Source organism: Plectropomus leopardus, chromosome 16 (assembly GCF_008729295.1).
Source record: "Plectropomus leopardus isolate mb chromosome 16, YSFRI_Pleo_2.0, whole genome shotgun sequence".
NCBI lineage: Eukaryota > Metazoa > Chordata > Actinopteri > Perciformes > Serranidae > Plectropomus > Plectropomus leopardus.
This window is the reverse complement of record NC_056478.1, coordinates 9,847,165-9,866,698: the sequence shown is the minus strand read 5'-3', so window position 1 is coordinate 9,866,698 and position 19,534 is coordinate 9,847,165. Positions and strand designations below refer to the sequence as shown.

General features: G+C 38.2%; 2 pseudogenes; both read left to right on the top strand.

The window, feature by feature from the left end:
* The first annotated feature begins 6,023 nt into the window (after positions 1-6,023).
* Positions 6,024-12,559, top strand: LOC121955968 (annotated as a pseudogene).
* A 1,183-nt stretch (positions 12,560-13,742) lies between these two features.
* LOC121955667 lies at positions 13,743-16,345 on the top strand (annotated as a pseudogene).
* Positions 16,346-19,534: the final 3,189 nt, after the last annotated feature.

Below are 19,534 nucleotides of genomic sequence, written 5' to 3'. Positions count from 1 at the left end.
TGAAAGATGGGCTTGGTCATTAGTGGCGCAGTCTGGCATGTGACATGGCAGCATTTCAGAGGTGATTTATGATTATTACTACAGCTAACCTATACCTCTCCCTTTTCTGCCCCCACCCTTCATCCCAAAATTGGTTTGCCAAATGGAAAGGCGCATGGGGTTTATTTCAGGGGCCCAGAATTTTAGAATGGCAAAGTGCCAGAATTGGGCTTCAGATTTTATCACGATATTGAAAGAAATACAAATGCAATATTCAAATAACCATTTGAAACTTGTGCAACTTGGTTTGATTTCTTTTAAAAACACAGAGAGAGGGCAATGACCAACTTAACAAGCCATGGCACAAAATTAGCAAGAAATTAGTAAAAGGTACAAGGAAATTACCTGAATATAAGCAAAAAAAAAAACGAAAAGAAAAAAAAGAAAATTGAAAAACCATAAACAAACAAGAAAATGAGCCCAAAAATTCTAAAAAATGAAAAAATAAGTATGTTACTTTTTTCTGATATGATTTTTAATATAGAATTACTAATTACAAATACTGTTTTCTGTACATGTTCCCCTAACTTTGTGGTGATTTTCTAAAAATCCACCTATAAATAAAATAGAAATTAGGTCATTTTTTTTGTCATCTTCCACTATTTTCTTGCAATTTGTGGGACAAGTTCCTTATTACTTTTTACCCCCATTTTTCGAAACAAATCAAACAGGTTTGCTCAGGTTTCAAAGGGTTGACTATTATGTGAAAGGCATCTTGACACAGAACAGAAAAACTGATTTTGAGCTATGTTTCAAAGGGTTCATCTCTGCTAATTAAGATGGCAGTGCACGAGTCAAATGCATGTTTCTATCAGCAAAACAAATGCAAATGCAAAGGTTGTTTTTTCTGAACACGTTAAAATGGTGCTGACTCGTGGGGCATATGAAATGACTTACAGTTAGTATCAATCAATCAAATAATTCAGCGTAAGAATTATGTCCAAAATAGAGAAACGGGTGGGGGTAATGAGCTCATTGCAGGCCGCTGCCTTCCCTAATTGCCAGAGCGAGCTGCCGCAGGGAGGAACAAAGGAAACATTTAACACATCGTAAATTCCTGTAATGTCCTGCCGAGGAGCTGCTGCTCTGGTTACACTTACAACTTTTTTTTTTTTTTTGCTGACTCTCTATTAGTGTCCGGTGACATAAAGAGACAAACATAATACAGTAAGAGACAGTTAGAGCGAAACACAAAGTCGGCTTTCCCTGCAGGTTTCTTTGTGTGTGGCCTCCTGTAATCACTGCAGTTCATTTTCTCTTATGCCTTTATTCTTCAGAGATACATAAAATCTTGGGCATCAGAAGGACACACTAGTTTTAATACGCTTTTAATGTGGCAGTCAAAGCTGTTTTGATTTCAAGTTAAGACATTTGCCTTTAAAAGCTTGAAAAATGCTTTTACAAAATGATTTCTGGCATTAACACGAACCCCTTTCAGACATAATTAGAGCTATTAATCACGTAAAGAACATGACCGATGTCTCCTTCCCTTCATTTAAAATACATTGAATATCAGGTCCAGATTTAGACTTGTATAGTGTTTCTTCTGTTTCAAGCTGTGCAGCTGAACGCTGTTGACACACACACACACACACACACACACACACACACACACACACACACAAATACAGCACTTCTCTCCAAGAGTCTGCAGAGAAGTGCTACAGTGTCTCGCTGAATTCCTTCCCAGTCTTTTGTCCCACAAGGCAAATGATGGAGCATATGCCTTTTACTCGCTGAGATGGTGATCAAGTGTGTGAGAGGAGAGAGATGGAAAGACAGAGAGACTGTGTGATTTTGTCCCACATCCAGGGTCCTGAGAGACTCCTCACTTGCGTGGAAGCATGATACAGTACAGTATGTGAGTTCAGCACCAACTGTGTGTGTGTGTGAACACAACACGTACTGCATGTGTGTGGGTTTTTTGGAAGGGGGGAAGAGGGGAAGAGGAGGGGTGATCAGGCTAACAAAATTAGTTTACCATCAGCTGTGCTCTGGCTCTCATTCGGTCCCAGCCTCTGTCCAGTATTTCTTCCAGCTCCCTCCACCTAATGGCGGCCCAGGGCGGTTTTACTGCACCACCCTGGGGAGGCTACTGTGGCCAGATCCAGAACACTTGGCTTTATGTGGATTGAATGTTTTATGGTTATGGACATAATATTTAAGTATAGGAACAGTCTCACATGAATCCACCCCCGCACAATGATCCCCAGCCCTAATAATTACACCAGTGTAGGAAAGGTAAGTGGGAAAAGTCTTTATACTGTGGCAGCAACGTTATCATTAAGTTATATAACTGTTAAAAAGTGGTTGAATATAAATAGTGACCAATTAATCAACTAACAGAAAATGAATTGCCAACTAATTTGATAACCGCTTGACATTTTTCATGCAATTTTTTTTCATGGTCACTGCTTCACATATGGAAAAAAATGCTGCTTTTCCTTTTAATTATTTGAATGATTTTAATTTATTTCTAATAATTAGGACTGTTGGTAAGACAAAACAAACATTGTGAGGGTGTGACTTTGGACTCTCTGTAATTGTAAGATAGTTTCTCACTATTTCTGAATTTTTACAAAACAAACACGCAATCAATTAAAGGGGAACCTGTGTATTTTTCAACTGGGACCATTTTTTTCCCATGATTTGTGTTTTAATGACTATTGGGAATAACCGTTTTTTTTAAAGTGGTCCAGTATTGAATGAGAGGGCTACAATGGGGCAATTATACATTGAAATTTACTTGCTTTTGCCACTCAGGATGTTATTCTAACACGGACAGACATTTTTGTTAAATAGTAAAATCCTTTTTGTTCAGTCAGAAACAGTAGGGAAATCTCCATCGCCAGTTCAACCAGACTCCATTTAAATAAACAATCATTTTAAAGTGTATAGAGGCAGCGTATTTTCACATCTAACTGGGTGAATTCAGGGTTTATTTCAACCAAAACAGACCTGGTGATTGTTGGAACAATTGATAGATAAACCAAGATTGTTTTTGCTGTTGTGAGTTTCATTCTGTTTCTGTCGACTTTGAATGAAGTCTGGTAAGTTTGGCGATATCAATTTGTCAGTTGTTTCTGGTTAAACATAATATAAAGGACCTTACTTTTTAACAAAAAGGTCTGTCTTTGTACAGATAATGATCTTTTCCATTATGTTGTCACACATCTTAAATAATAATCTGACCCTGCCTGTGGCATAGAGAGGCACTTTTAGTGGATGTAAATTGACTATGCGAACATGCCCCGAGTGGTTACATTGCAGCCTGTTTTGCAGCTGCTGGCTGCAGCCCTCTCACTTAATACTGGGACAAATTTAAAAAATAAATGAAAAAAATATCCAAACTGTTAGACTCTTACTGGTTTTGGTTGTTACTGTTTAAGACTTACTACTTTATACCACACAAAGTAAAAGTTCCAGGGGTAAAGAAAAATTACAAAATGCAGATATGTGAAGCTACAAAATGCTCCTCTCACTCTTAGAAACTAATTTTCTAATTTTGCTGCAAAAATGATTTTAATCTACAATTAAGCATTAATCTACATGTAGATGCATCTTTAAACTCCACACGTGGTTGTGTTTCGTTTTCTTTTTTCAATCAGTTTTTTTGTGATAGCAGAGGAAACTGAAAATGAGAGGACGGAGTTTGAACAGAGCTGGGCAGATTCATTCACAGTTTTGTCCTTTAAAGTCTGTGTGAGAAAAAGAGAGTGAGGCGAGACAGAGAAAGGCAAAGTGTATACCACGACAGCTGGCCACATGGTGGTGTGTGCTGTCATGTTAAAGCATTTAGCCTCTGATAGCGATTGCTGCAGCGGTCAAGGGGCAAATCACTTGTGATTTTACACTGCTGTGAATGTGATGTGTGTAGCTTGTGTGTGTGTGTGTGTGTGTGTGTGTGTGTGTATATGTGTGTGTGTGTGTGTGTGTGTGTGTGTGTGTGTGTGTGGGAAAGATCTTAAAGAAATTCAGTTAAAATTTGATTAAATCTTATGCAGCCTTTAAGCATCTGAAAATTAGCCCTCAGCTCAATGCTTTGTCATAGTGATTTTAAAGATGAAATGGTTAATGGTTTAGCTTGCTAGTTATAAACAGAACTGTTTTGAAATCTTATTACCCCACCTCCTGCAGGATATTTGATACCATGCACATGCAGGAATATTAATTAAAATCTTACCAAAGTTTAAAGGCGGGAATTAAGATCCTGGTATTTCACAAGAAATCTACTTCATTACAGGTGCGTATGAGAGGGACGAGTAGGAAACAATTTGCAGACAGACTACCACACACACTGTCTAACTTACAGTAGACTGTTTACCTGTTGAAGTGAAATATACCAAAACACTGCAATAAATGTATTTCTTTTGCAATTTGGACAGCTTACAAGAGTTTGTCTGCAAACAGGAATGCGGCGGAAAAAATAGACTGCAGAATGTGCACTGAAACGTAGACACCCTCTCCAGTCCTCATTAACAATAATAGTCGACCTGTAATTGCTGTGATTTTATTAAACATTTTTCTGCAAGACTTGTTACCAAAGTTTGAGCTGTGCATTAATCATTTGACTATTACACTCAGACAAAGATTGACCATTTACTCTGAATTGTGCAGTGTTGAAAAAAAGGACTATATGTTACGATGTTTTGCTATATGCCATAATGTTTTATCTTGATCTATATAATGAAATCTAAATCTATTTGTTGATAACATTTTGTTTTATTAATCTTAATCTTCTAAGTAGCTATTCAATAAATTTATCAAATAAATGTAGTGGAGCAAACAGAATAAAAACAATATTAGGAGTAGAAGTATAGAGCAGCAGAAAATTCAAATTGTCAAGTATAGTACAAGTATCTTAAAATGTACAGTTCTTGAGTGACTTTTTGCCACAGCGTTTGTTTCTGCATTTCTTAGCAGAATGTTACTCCTCTCTAAAACCTGATAAACTGGATTATTTATTTCCTCATACCATAGCATGAAGCAGGGCAGAGCTGCAGGGATAAAAAAAAAGCAATCACTCCTCCCTTTTCACACAGAAAACAGGAAGAAGTGACGAGACGTCCGCACCTTAAGCTGCTTGTGGAATTTAAAAAAACAAAAACAAGGATGACAATCCAGTAAATGTGCTGTTTATTTACTACATTAACACGGAATATATCAGTGTTTGTCAGAACCACATGGAACTAATACTACTGAACCTTAGCACTGGCAGAGCAAATGGAGGTGAAAGTAAGTTAGCTGTCTGACAGCCACAGGAGAAATCAACAGGATGGCCACCAGCGCACCACCACCACCCGAGGAGGACTGCACCTGCTCTTTGTGCTGCGATATATTCACAGATCCTGTGCTTTTGTTGTGCGGTCACAGCTTCTGTAAGGACTGTCTTCGGGAGTGGTGGAGAGAGAGTAGACTCCAGACATGTCCGGTCTGCAAGAAAAGTTTTCCGATGGCTCAGCCTCCACATAATCTGGCACTGAGAAACCTGTCTGACGCTTTGAGAAAAGAGAAGAGTCAGAGAGCTAACTCAGGATCGAAGCAGATCTGCAGTCTGCACAGTGAGGGACTGAAGCTCTTCTGTCAGGATGATCAACAGCTCATCTGTGTGATTTGTAGGGATTCACAAAAACACAAGAAACACAACTGTGTCCCTGTTGATGAAGCAGCAGAAGCTTTTAGGGTAAGACAATAATGTATCTAATTTTAGAAAATAAGTCATTCTTCATTTTGCACATAGCAGACAAATGTGTAAGTAATTTACTGTTTACTATGTATTTAATAAATGCACCTTTATTTGTAGGCTGAACTCGAGCCTCAAGATGCAGCTTTTAAAAACCAAACTTAGGTCATTTAACTGTGCCAAATCCATATGTGATAAAATGGCTGAGCACATCGAGGTAAGTCACAGACAAAGTGGTTATAGAGGCAGAAAGCAACATGTGTTTTCTACTTTCATTAAAAAGATGTTTCTCCTCAGCTCCAGGCTCAGCAGACTGAGAAGACGATCACAGAGGAGTTTCAAGAGCTTTATGAGTTCCTGCGAGCAGAGGAGGCTGCAAGAATTGATGCAGTGAGGAAATAGGCAGCAATCAAGAGTGAAGCAATGAACATCAGGATTATTGATTTGACTGCAGAGATCTCCTCGCTCACAGACAAGATTGAAACCTTAGAGAGAGAGATGAAGGCTGAGGGCACCTCGTTTCTGCTGGTACTCTGTGATTATCTTTGCTAACTAATATTCTGACTTAAAAGGGATAGTTAATAGTGATTTTTAAGTGGGGCTGTTTGAGATGCTTATCTGCAGTCAGTGTATCACAGAAGATGACACTATCAGAAGCAGGGTGTTTTTCTGCAAACAGCGAGCACACCGACTGACATCTACTGTTTATTAAACAGATTATTGATAAATATCTCACACAGATCCACTTCAAAAGACCCAAACTATCTCCTTAAAAATGACTATTTTAACAAAAATGTTGTTCTGTTTTCTCTTTATTTAACAGAATGTGAAATCCACGATGGAGCGGTAAGTTCCTTCCTGTGCACCATCTACAGAAGCACAGCTGAATGATATTTAGGGCTGATGATAGAACAGTGCATTTAGACACAGTCTCACAGCAGAAAACTGATGAGGGGATCCTTTATTTTCAAATGTTTGAGTTTTTTTGGCCTCTGATTTCACTGTGCAGAAAGCAGTATTTCACTTCCTGCTTGCAAACTCTTACTATCACAGCTAAACAGTGCATTAAAATATGTTTCTGAAAACATTTTGGTGAAGAAATAGACAGTGTAGTAACATCTTGATTTAGTTTTACTGTTGTTTTTTAGTCGGAGTTTGAGAGGGAGAGGGGGAGAAGGGGGCGGGTAAGTCTCTTCATCCAGCTCTGGGCCCTTTGTGTCTGTGGTAGCGGGGGGCATGGCTGGTGGGCAACACAAAAATGTGGAAGGACAGCCTGTAGTTTGAGCAACAGCCCCCAAAGCCAGCGTATAATACATCATACAGTGGAGATTTGCTGTGGGGAGAGAAGTTATATCTAGGCACTGGTTAGATGGTCATTTACACATACTACTCACATTGTTTTGATCAGAAAATCAGCAAAGTATTTCTTTAAGGTATTTGCTACTTTGCAGCAAAGAAACACTACCAGTGTGGTATTTGAAAATATTTGACCTGCAGCGTCTGGCTGCTTAATATTCCTTCAGATCCCAGTGCAGCCTGCCAGACCCTGAGACTCCATCAGGAGCCCTGATCGAGGAGGCCAAACACCTGGGCAACCTGCAGTTCAAAGTCTGGAGGAGGATGAAGGTCTTAATCCAATACAGTAAGCAAGTGTTTCTACCTTGCTACATTTTTACATTTTAATCTGCAATGTTCAGCTGACTGATGACCCTTATGACCAAAGCACACACTAGGCTCTTCTAGATACACTCTAATGCCTTCAGTAAAACATTTTCCATTACTATAGTAACCATCTCAATAAACTTTACTTTTTGTTTCTATTTGTTTTTCTCTGAAGCTCCTGTAACTCTGGACCCCAACACTGGGTCGCATGACCCGTTCAGCAGAAAGCAAAGAGAATCAGCCGCTTCCTCGTAACCCAGAAAGAATGCTCATCAAAGCGGTCCTCGGCTCTGAGGGCTTTAGCTCTGGAAAACACAGCTGGGATGTGGATGTGGGGGGTAACTGTCTTGCTGGTGTGACATTTAAAACCAAAGAGCCATGCCCTGGACTTTACATGGGCATCGATTTTTTTAATGGCGTAATGACTGAATGTACTGTATCGGATGAAGTGAAATTTTCATCTAAAGATCCATGTCCCAAAAAGGTCAGGGTAGAGCTCGATTATGACCAAGGAATTCTCTCATTTTTTGACATTGATAGGAAAACACATGTACACACCATCAAATACACTTTCACAGAACCAGTCTTTCCATATTTTCTTGGTAGTGTAAAAATCCTTCCAGCTGAATTTTCAGTGAAGATAAAACAACCTCGATAAAGAATTGTGTTCACAATATCATCCACCTTAGCAAGTCCCGGACTTGTTGCCAAGGTCTGTTTTTATTACTATATATTTTTTTCTTTTTCAAAAACCTTTTTCATATTTAGTTTGTGTTTATCAGATTTCAGTATAGTTGCTGAAATTGTGGTCTATCTCTGTAACTTCTTGACATATCAGTGACCAACAAAACGATAAGTATCAAGCAGACAAATTCTTTTTGGTTTAGTCCAGCAACGCAAGGAACTCTATTGATTTTGCACATTAAGTTCAGTTTGTCATGAGGAGAACTAACTACAAAAAAAAAAAAAAAAAAAAAAAAAAAAAAAAAAAAAAAAGTGTAATGTCTTTGCTGGCTCTGGAAGAGATTTCTAAAGTAAAAAAAAAAAACAAAAAAAAAAACCCCCTGTGTTACAGTCTGGGGGTGGGGGATATAAAAGCATTCAGAATGCAGTGGGGGTCTAATGAAAGATGCTTTTGAGTTGTGTTGTTAATTTACAGCAGTATGATGAATTCAAAAGAGGCAGTTTTCTTTCAGAGTTGTCTCTTAGTTGTATTATGGGAAATGTAGGATCTGGTGCTTTTGTAGGTCGACGCATACTCCGGACTAAAAGTCGGGATGTCTCCACTCCTGCTGCTTTGATTTTGATTTTGTCTGCTCTTATTTTAATCTAGCTGCTGTGAATCCCCACTCTTTTTGGAATAACATATTTCATTGTTTGTTGTAATATATTGTGTGATAAACCAAAAAAATGCGACAGTTGTCCCCAACTATTCACTGCACACAAGGCAGGACAGACCTGCTGTGTAGAGACTGAAAAAAAGAAAAAGCAGCTCCTCCCGTTTTACAGAAAACAGGAAGTAGTTAAAAGTCTGCCTGACGCTGCTCGTGGTAATGTGGCCGATTTGAAAACAAAGATAAAGAAGACAATCCAGTCAATGTAAAGTTTATTTATGTAACAGGGGGTTATTGAGTGTCTCTGGAAAGCTTTTGGAGTTAATAGTGCTGAGTCAGAGCACTGGCTGAACAAATACGAGTGAATCAGTGAAAGTGAAAGTAAGTTAGCTGTCTGACAGCCACAGGAGAAAACAACATAATGGCCACCAACACGTCACAGTCTGAGGAGGACTGCACCTGCCCTGTGTGCTGCGATATATTCACGGATCCTGTTGTCTTGCTGTGCGGTCACAGCTTCTGTAAGGACTGTCTTCAGGAGTGGTGGAGACAGAGCAGACTCCAGACATGTCCGGTCTGCAAGGAAATGTTTCCGATGGCTCAGCCTCCACGTAATCTGGCACTGAGAAACCTGTCTGACGCTTTGAGAAAAGAGAAGAGTCAGAGAGCTAACTCAGGATCGAAGCAGATCTGCAGTCTGCACAGTGAGGGACTGAAGCTCTTCTGTCAGGATGATCAACAGCTCATCTGTGTGATTTGTAGGGATTCACAAAAACACAAGAAACACAACTGTGTCCCTGTTGATGAAGCAGCAGAGGCCCGTAAGGTAAGAATTTGTAGTTTAATTCAGCAACTGTTTTTAGGTTTGGTACTTCTTCATATTGCACATATGTGCTGTGTAAGTAATTCACTGTGTATTTTACATATGCACTTTTATTTGTAGGCTGAACTCAAGCTTAAGATCCTGCATTTAAAAACCAAACTGGGATCATTTAAAGCACAAAAACTCATCCATGATCAAATGGCCGACTATATCAAGGTAAGTCGCCCACAAAATGGTTATAGAGGCTGAAAGCAACATGTGTGGTCTACTTTTATTAGAAAGATGTTTCTCCTCAGCTCCAGGCTCAGCAGACTGAGAAGACGATCACAGAGGAGTTTCAGAAGCTTTACAAGTTCCTGCGAGCAGAGGAGGCTGCAAGAATTGATGCAGTGAGGAAAGAGGCAGCAATCAAGAGTGAAGCAATGAACATCAGGATTATTAATCTGACTGCAGAGATCTCCTTGCTCACAGACAAAATCAAAACCATAGAGAGGGAGCTGAACGCTGAAGACATCTCATTTATGCTGGTACTCTGTGATTATCTGTGGTAATTGATAATGTGATTGTAATAATGATTGTTTTAAGAATAATGACTTAATGATTTTTTTATCCTGTTTTCTCTTTTTTGAACAGAATGTCAAATCCACAATGAAGCGGTAAGTTGTTTTCTGTACACTATTGAAGCACAGCTGAATGATAGTCAGTCTGATGGTAGTTTGAGTTTTACAAAAAAAATTAAACTATTATTTGAAAAGTCCAGCACGTGGGTAGGGCTCTGTTTTGACTCATGCTGTTTTCAGCATGGTGGCCAGGTCTCAAACTTTCTCATTTTAAAGCTGACCAGTGTGATAAAATATATTTCTGAAAATATTTGAGGTGAGAAAAAGGCGAGGCTGTAACAGAATCTTGAATCATATTTATCAGCGCTGCCTAGTTGGACATTATTGGTTGTTTTCTGTGTGCTACAGATTGATTCTAGTTGATGCAATAAAAAGCAGTTGGAAGAGGAGGAGGGACATGATTTTTTTTTTATGTCTTGTGCTTTTTTTCAGAATATAGTGAGAGTTTCAGCAAATATGACAAAAAGTTATTTTCTGAAAAGTAACCAACTGTAGCTTTGCTGCTTTGAATCTAACAAAAATGTGACCAGTGCTTTAAAATATTTGACTGGTAATCTGTGGTTGCCTAATATTCCTTCAGATCCCAGTGCAGCCTGCCAGATCCAGAGACTCCATCAGGGGCCCCCTGATCGACAAGGCCAAACACCTGGGCAACCTGCAGTTCACAGTCTGGAGGAAGATGAAGGACATAATCCAATACAGTAAGCAAAGTGTTTCTGCCTTGCTACATTTTTACATTTTAATCTGCAATGTTCAGCTGACTGAATTAACTGCATCATCAAATTAACACCAGGTTATTCTATGAATAAAATGCAGTACCCTCAGTAAAACCTTTACTTTGACTATAATAAACATCTTGACAAATTTTCTTTTTTGTTTCTTTTTTTTTGTCTCTGAAGCTCCTGTAACTCTGGACCCAAACACTGGTGGCACACTATCAATTATATCAGAACAAATGACTCGTTTGACACAGTGCAACAAGATTCAGCCGCTTCCTAAAAATCCAGAAAGGCATCCAGTCTCAGACGTTCTCGGCTCTGAAAGCTTTAGCTCTGGGAAACACAGCTGGGATGTGGAGTTGGGGGATTTATTTGCTGTTGGTGTGGCTGCTAAATCCAAAAAAACACATAATAAAGGGTTCTGGGGCATCATGACACACGGGACTGACATACTGTTAGAACATATTCAAGAGGATTATGAGAGAATGGACTTTAGGGGTTCATTTCCCCAAAAGGTCAGAGTGCAGCTTGATTATGACCAAGGAATACTATCATTTTTTGACATTGACAGGAAAAGACCTGTACACACCATCAAATATACTTTCACAGAAACAGTCTTTCCGTATTTTAGTTGGAATGCGAAAATCCTCCCAGCAGTACTGTCAGTGAGGATTAAACAATAGATGTGTAATGTTTTCGGTGGTTCTGGAAAAAATTTCTAAAGTTAAAAAAAAAAAGTGATAATCATTGGGGTTACCTCGGCTTGGAATTTCAACTTAAAATTTAACAACCTGCGTTATCAGCTTCAGGGTGGAGGGTTGGGAGGCATGTAGGTGGCAGTGAGGGCCAAAAAAAAAGAGGCTGTTGATTTGCATTATTGGAAATGTAGGATCCAGAATATCTGGAGGTTGATTCTAGGGACGTATTCATCTTATTTTAATCTTGCTCTTATGAGTACCCAAACTGTATGGAAGTTACTTAATAACTGGACCGATCATAATCAACAGATTGATAATACTCCAACAAGAACCGGTTCTCATACATTCACAAAGGTCCACATTATCCAAATCCAGTGAATTATATATCGAGTAAGTCTCTCGACCAAACACTTAATTACAGCCATAGACAATCAAGAACTGCCAAATGTTCATATTTCTCCATGTACTGTCCATAAAATCTTCTATATGCTGACAGCTTGGTATCAACATGGCAGCTGACCTCTTGTTTAATCACACATTCAGTTCATTGTTTTACCCTCTTTTATTGAAAAGTGCCTGGAGGAAACCTTTCTGTGATATCGTTATGTACCTTGAATTTAGAGTTGGTGAGGCTTTAAGCTGTGGCTCTGTTGTGTATTCCAGTTAATAAGTCCCAGTTCTTGTCATTTGCAGCATCTTTTCTCAAGAAAATATTCAGATGGAGATTAAAAAAAAACATTTTAATTTAGTGTGTGGAAACTTATACAACTCAATGACAGAAGCACTTTCAGTGATTCTGATTGTGGGGGAAAAACTTTCGTGTGTTACCCATTAAACGAGACCATGCATGTAAATGTGCTACAAAAGAAAAGAAAAAAAAAATCAGCTTTCAACTTCCTTTGGGAATTGCTTAGATAGGAGTTTAAATAGATTGTATGATTTACAGGGTGGTCGAGACAAGTTAAAAATATAAATCTGTTGTAAATTTGAGTTTTTAAAAAATTTCTAGTGTAATTTTATTATGTACTCTAAATGTTTCCACATTTATGATTTATTTCCTATCGCCTGTTTTCGATGAAAATGAAGTATAGATAAACGTTAATATTTTGTGATCAGCCTTATTAAAATCATAAAGACAATTTTCTTGTTTCAGTAATGTTTTCGCATTTTTGCGGAGTTCTTCCTTTTCTAAACCGAGGGTCTAAAGTTAGAGAGAACAGATTGAAACACAGTAATCAGATAAGAGGCATTGTTTGCTAACACTTAAGATTACGGCCTCACCGCAGAACGTAATCCTTTTCATTTTAGAGTCTAATTATTTGTGCTTATGGTGTATCAGTACTGACACATACATATATGAGAAGAGAGGAACAATTATGAAGTTAAAAAAATAAGAGGGAAACACTCCGATGATCAAACAATAGACACTTCAAAGTCTGCAAGCAAAATTGCATAAAATAATTTTTTCATACTTTGATTGTATTCAGTACTCTTGTCCTCAATGTTCCTTTGTACTCTTTTACTCTGATTTGAGCTTTGTGGAAAAAGCACTCAGATCTTTTACTCAAGTAAATGTAATAATACTAGTGTAAAATGTTGTTACTGCTAAAAGTCCTGTCCTGCATTTGAAATCAACTTGAGTAAAACTACAAAAAAATCGTGGCATAATTTTTCATTATTAATCTGTATCTGCAAAGGAACTAGTGACCAAAGTTATAAAGTAGCAGAAAATGGAAATGCTCAAGTAAAGCACAAGAACCTCAAAATTATACTAAAGCATTGTGCTTAAGTAAAGGTAGTATATGTACTACAGTAACTTTCCACAACTGTATTTGTGTCAGCACTGTTTAGCTCAATGTTACTCCTCTTTTACGTTGGTGAAGTGTAAAGGTTGTTTCTAGGTTACAGAGGGTTTGCCATTTTGTCACACAGAAACCAATCAGATAAGCAGGATTATTTCTTTCCTCATACTTTGGCTAAACCAGATGAGTGTGTTTCTGTCAAAAACTGCAGAGATAAAAAAAAAAAAAAAGCAAACACTCTGTTTTCGCATAGAGGACGGGAAGAAGTGACAAGAAGTCTGCACCTAAAGCTGCTTGTGGTAATGTTTTTGTAAATTTGTCAACAGAAATAAGGAAGACAATTCTGTAGAAAGGATTTTTTTTATATAACTGTTAATGTTGAGTAAAGATGTGAGAGTTTGTTGAAAGTGTTAGAAGCTAATTGTGCTGAACTTTAACACTGGCTGAGAAAATACCAGCAAATCTGTGAAAGTAAGTTAGCTGTCTGACAGCCACAGGAGAAAACAACATAATGGCCACCAGCGCATCGCCATCTGAAGAGGACTGCACCTGCCCTGTGTGCTGCGATATATTCACGGATCCTGTGCTTTTGCTGTGCGGTCACAGCTTCTGTAAGGACTGTCTTCAGGAGTGGTGGAGACAGAGCAGACTCCAGACATGTCCGGTCTGCAAGGAAATGTTTCCGATGGCTCAGCCTCCACGTAATCTGGCACTGAGAAACCTGTCTGACGCTTTGAGAAAAGAGAAGAGAAGAGTCAGAGAGCTAACTCAGGATCGAAGCAGATCTGCAGTCTGCACAGTGAGGGACTGAAGCTCTTCTGTCAGGATGATCAACAGCTCATCTGTGTGATTTGTAGGGATTCACAAAAACACAAGAAACACAACTGTGTCCCTGTTGATGAGCAGCAGAGGCCCGTAAGGTAAGAATTTGTAGTTTAATTCAGCAACTGTTTTTAGGTTTGGTACTTCTTCATATTGCACATATGTGCTGTATAAGTAATTCACTGTGTATTTTACATATGCACTTTTATTTGTAGGCTACACTCAAGCTTAAGATCCTGCATTTAAAAACCAAACTGCGATCATTTAAAGCACAAAAACTCATCTATGATCAAATGGCCGACTACATCAAGGTAAATCACCCACAAAATGGTTATAGAGGCTGAAAGCAACATGTGTTGTCTACTTTCATTAAAAAAGATGTTTCTCCTCAGCTCCAGGCTCAGCAGACTGAGAAGACGATCACAGAGGAGTTTCAAGAGCTTTACAAGTTCCTGCGAGCAGAGGAGGCTGCAAGAATTGATGCAGTGAGGAAAGAGGCGACGCTCAAAAGTGAAGCAATGAACATCAGGGCTATTAATCTGACTGCAGAGATCTCCTTGCTCACAGACAAAATCAAAACCATAGAGAGGGAGCTGAACGCTGAAGACATCTCATTTATGCTGGTACTCAGTGATAACCCGAGCTAATTAATATTCTGATCTTAAAACTAGATATTTAACAAAAGACATTAGCTAATGAGTCATTCTATTTTCTCTTCATTTGACAGAATGTGAAATCCACAATGGAGCAGTAAGTTATCTCCTGTATTCTCTGTCAAAACACAGCTGAATGACAGTCAGGCCCAAGTATTAGTACATTTTATAGTTGTAGAAGAATAAAAATATGATGATAATCATGAAGATTATAACTATAAGCTATTTGCTGCTTTGCACCAAAGAAATACCACCAGTGTGGGTTATTTAAAAGTATTTGACTGGTAATCTGTGGTTGCCTAATATCCCTTCAGGTCCCAGTGCAGCCTGCCAGATCCAGAGACTCCATCAGGGGCCCTAATCGACGAGGCCAAACACCTGGGCAACCTGCAGTTCACAGTCTGGAGGAAGATGAAGGACTTAATCCAATACAGTAAGCAAAGTGTTTCTAGCTCGCCACATTTTTACATTTTAATCCGCAATGTTCAGCTAACTGATTAAGTGTATCACCAGGCTGTTCTATTAATACACAGTAAAACTTTCAATAACATTTAATAAACATCTCGGTAAATTTTACCTTTTGTTTCTGTTTTTTCGCTAAAGCTCCTGTAACTCTGGACCCCAACACTGGCGAGTCTCTACTGATTATATCAGACAACATGACTCGTTCAACAGAAAGCTACAAGAGTAAGTCGCTTCCAAAAAATCCAGAAAGGCTGCAGTGCTCAGACGTTCTGGGCTCTGAAGGCTTTAGCTCTGGGAAACACAGCTGGGATGTGGAGGTGGCGGGTGTGTGGGCTGTTGGTGTGGCCACTAGGACCAAGACTCCTATCATGAAAAGGTTCTGGGGTATCTTCAAACACGATACTGTCATCCTGTTAGGATATATTCAAGAGGATTATGAGTGCTTTTACTTATGGGATTCAATGCCCAAAAAGGTCAGAGTGCAGCTTGATTATGACCAAGGAATACTGTCATTTTTTGACATTGACAGGAAAAGACCTGTACACACCATCAAATACACTTTCACAGAAACAGTCTTTCCATATTTCCGTGGGAATGTGAAAATCCTACCAGCTGTTTTCTCAGTGAGGATAAGACAGTAGATGTGTAATGTTTTTTTGTGGATCTGGAAGAGATCTCCAAAGTTAAAAAAAATATATATATATTTCATCAGGGTCATCTCAAGAAATCTTTATTGTCCCCCATGTGGCAAATTCTTGTGCAGCCAGCATAAGTGCATTAGTGCATACAATACATACAATAAAACAATACATTTAAAATCACATTGAATCATCAGTTGAGACTTTCAGCTTGCAGTTTTAACAGGCTGTGTTACAAACTGGAGGGGTGGGGTGGAGTTGAGAGGCATTTTAAGAAGCAGTGAGGGTCAAATATAAAATGCCGTTGAGGTGCACTATGGGAAATGTAGGATCCAGTGCTTCTAGAGGTTGGCACATACAAGGGATTAAAAGTCATCTTATTTTAAACTAGCTCTTGTGAGTAACCACTGGAGAATCTGTTTAACATCATTCATTCATTCTATATGTTTTAGATATATTGCATTATTTACAGGATGGTAAATAAATGTCTCAATCCTTTTTTATGATAAACTGCAAATGTATCAAATGTTACGTGATTAAATACATCTGCTTTTTTCTTGCCTCTGTGGCGGTGACAGCCATGGCCAGAGAAAATTTATTGTCAGGTTGCCTGTCCCATTTTTGTGAATGTGATATCTCAAGAATGCCTGGAGGTAATTTCTTCAAATTTGGCACAAACATCCATGTGGAACCAAAGATAAACTGATGAGATTTTGGTGATCATAGGTCAAGGGTCAATGACTTGCATTTGTTCCATTCTTGTGAATACAATATCTCAACACATTTTTTCAAACTTGGCAAAAAGGTTCGAGTGGACTCTAGAATTTGATCGTCAAAGGTCAAGGTCCATATGACCTTACAAAAATATTTGGCCATAACTAAAGAACTACTACACTAACTGTGAAAACAATTTACACAAATGTCTAATAAGATAAAATGATGAAATTTTATAGTTAGAAGGTAGAAGGTCAACCTCAGTGCGACATCATAATGTTCTGCAAAACACTTTTATGCCCATAATCTAACGTCATATGTCAGGAACTATCAGATACTGAACGCGTTAATTCTAGTTAAGGACTAACAGGCATTGCTAAATGTTGGAATGATGTTTTTGAAGCTAATGAAATCGAATTTTTAAGTTTAAAACAGAGTTCTGTTTTTATGATGTTTCCCTGTTTTGGGGAGTTTATCGTTATCCCAACTGAGGGTCTAAATATGTCATTTGGGGCTATATATTAAAGAGTGATTTAACTTGTACATGCAAAATGTGTACCAAACCAAATGTATTTTAAGTAGTGTCTTAGAGAGCTCTTAGGTCCATGTCAGCTGTTGTGCAATGAATAAAATAGTTATCTGATGCTAACAGCGTGCTATGGTGCAAATCATGCATGGATGTGTCTGCAGTGACATGCCTCTTCTGACTGTTATCTACCTAAAACCAAACAAATAAACTAAAATGCAGCTCTCAACCAGTCTGAATGTCTTCACTGGGGATCTCCAGTATTCCCATAATGCCCCTGTGTGGCTGACATGTCTGCCTACATTCATGCATAGCAAAGAGATGAATCATTATGAGGCAATGCTGAACTTCTCTAGTGTGCTGCCATCTCTCCAAGTCTCTCTCTCTGTCTGCTCACTGCTGACACACACACACACACACACACACACATACACACACACGCCTGAATCCCTACGCTGATACTGAACCTCAGTGGTATTACAGCTGGAATGCCTGCTATGTTTTTTCAACTAATGAAAGAATGAAGAAAAACAAACAAAGGGGCCAAATTAAAAGAGAAAAAAAACGATTGAGAGAGGAAAACACTGAGGGAGAGGAGGAAATAGAGGGAGAAAAAGAGTGTCTCTCATTCAGTTTGTGTTCATCTGCATGCTTTACATGATGAGTGTTTCTGGGCTAATGAAGGTGGGAGATCAGGCTCTGACTGACACAACATTTGCTCAAATGTGGTCAAAAGGGGATTATTTTCCTCGTTCTAATTACCCGAGAGGAATTTCAAACTTTGTTAGAGAAAGAGTGCCAACTGTGGGATTACTCATCCATGAATTTAACCCTCTGAAACCTGGATAGACGTCAGTTGTCTTGTGAGCATTCAGATGCCTTCACAAGTATTTAAACCTTCTAAATCTAAGCAAGTTGGTTTGTTTTCTTTAAAAAAAAACATGGGGGAAAAAGGCAAAGACCAACTTGGAAAAAATGTCCCACACATTGCAAGAAATTAGCAAAAGGTGACAAGGAAATTACCAAAAAAAAATTTTAAAAGGGGGAGGATGATGAGAAAATTTTCAAAACATCAATAACTAAACAGGAAAAAATGTCCAAAATATTTAGAATTTTAATAAATTTATATCTAAAATAAATGAATAAATAGTATCACAGAAAATAATAAATTAAAATGTAGTCAAAATATATTTTTAAAAAAATGTTGGGTTATTTTCTTGCTTGTTTTGTTCTTTTAAAAAAAATCATATTTTTTTTTTAATTTTTGGGCCATTGTTAAATTTCTCGTTGCATTCTCCCTGTGTTTTTAAAAGAAAATCAAACCAATTTGCTCAGGTTTCAAGGGGTTAATTATGTTTGATAGTCATATCAAAAATCTTACTTTCGCTGACTCTGGCTGCTTGGCATGAATGTGTAATTTTATGAATGGGTGTTTTTATAGGCTTTCTAGTTATCAGTTGATCCCTAAGTGTGCAACTGAGCAATGATCTGGCATATTTCACAATTTGGAGGAAAAAAAACCTCAGCTGTTTTGTTTTTTACTTTTCTCTCTACAAATCAATCTTCCTGTGCAAACCATTACTTTAGCTTAAAGGAATGACACCAAACCAGCGTATCCAACTATTTTTTTTTCTTCCTCAAAATCCCCTTTGAACGATCAGTCATACGATGTTGACCAGGGAGCTCAGAGGAGCCACTGAGTTGAACACGTCAGATGTTATTCCACCGAAAGTCCCATTTTTCTACTAATCAGATGAAATAAACACATTAATCTGAGGCATTTCAAAGCGCTTGGCATTGTTTTTGTAACTGTGGGGAAATTACTTTGGTCCCAAAACATTACAGAGAGAATCAATCACGTTTAACATCAGTGATTTTAACTAAACCAAAAGGCATAAATTAGTGTGTATATACTATTGGTACATAGGTACTTCATAAGAGTGTGCTACTCATAAATCACACACTTGAGAGAGACAAAGACACTATGAAATCAGGATGGAGACATCAAAAGTGGACCATTTCCTGGTGATCGCACGGGCGGTTTATGAGACAATGGGGCCCTTTTTTGTCTCCTTAAAGTCATCTTGTGTCCTCTTGTGGTTGTTTTATGTCTATTGTAATAGTTTTGTCTTTCTTTTTAGTCATTTTGTGTTTTCGTGTGCTTGTTTAGTGTCTCTTTATTGTTACTTTATGCCTCTTTGTGGTTGCATTGTTTCTCTAAATTTACATCTTTTGGTTGTTCCTTTGCATCTCTTCAAGGTCTTTTTATGTCTGTCATTTTTTTTGTTTCTCTTTGTGGTTGTTTAGTGTCACTTTTTAATTGATTTGTGTCTCTT